Here is a 1,139-nt window from a genome sequence, read left to right on the forward strand (position 1 = left end):
ACATAATTTTTTTCCTACATAATTTAAAAAAATTATTTTCAGATCTGTATCTACTTAAATTTTTTAATATTTTAGTAAAATCGTTCTTTCCGTGTAAGAACAACAAATTAGGCCAATATTAATTTCCCCCAAAATAATTTCTTTAATTATTCTGTTTCATATACGACTAATTGTCAAAATTCTTTGCTACATAATTCGCATAAAGATAAATAAAGACAAATGGAAATACAGGAACGAGAAGGAAATGAAACCGCATTAATATGTGCGAACACGTCATTAGCTTCGAAATCGTGAAGAAAAGACTCGTAAGTGATGCTAACATTGTGGTCTCGCCTCATAAATTAGTTGCATTCTCCCGCACAATATAAGAATTCTTGTGTACGTTCGATAAAATTGGACCGGTATGCATTTGCGACGACTCCAATCACGTTCGCCAATCGGCAAAACTGGTTTCCTCAGAATTGACATTCGTAAACGAATTTTTGGTAAGAACGCTCTCTCGAATCTCGCCGAATAATTGAGATGCAGCCAACCATTTTTTCTTGAGTGTTTCTATCGAGCGATAAACAGGGATCGACGGAATTTCGATGAATTCAAGCAATTACACCGGAAACAATAAATATATGTTTTGTCGATTGATTTTCAAGAGCAGTCATTAAATCAGTATAATTTCGGTTAGCAACTCAAACTGAAATACCGGTGGTAATTTTTAGTTTAATGATTGGATTGAGTTTTCATCTATTATATATAATTTAATCGTTCAGTTTTGAAAATGGACATCGCTGGAAGACTACATTCTTACGCGTACCATCGCCGATCGCCAGCGAGCAAGACGATTGATTTGTACGTCGTTACTCATTGTTAATTATTTATGCGAGACAGGTAGTAGTGTGGATACTCAGATAAGGTAATTCACACCAGTAGCACGTCGGAGGTCCATTCGAGCTGTGGTCCAGCCCAGCGATGTTTGAATATTTATATGATCATGCGCGATTAACATATATAGCGGACGTGTCTTGGAAGAGCCTCGATCTCGTAACCAGTCGCTCGTTTACTTTATGTGACTGCTAGGTGTTGAGAACTCTCTCTCTCTCTCTCTCTCTCTCTCTCTCTCTCTCTCTCTCTCTCTCTCTCTCTCT

This window comes from Atta colombica, unplaced genomic scaffold, assembly GCF_001594045.1.
Source record: "Atta colombica isolate Treedump-2 unplaced genomic scaffold, Acol1.0 scaffold166, whole genome shotgun sequence".
In the NCBI taxonomy this organism is placed as follows: domain Eukaryota; kingdom Metazoa; phylum Arthropoda; class Insecta; order Hymenoptera; family Formicidae; genus Atta; species Atta colombica.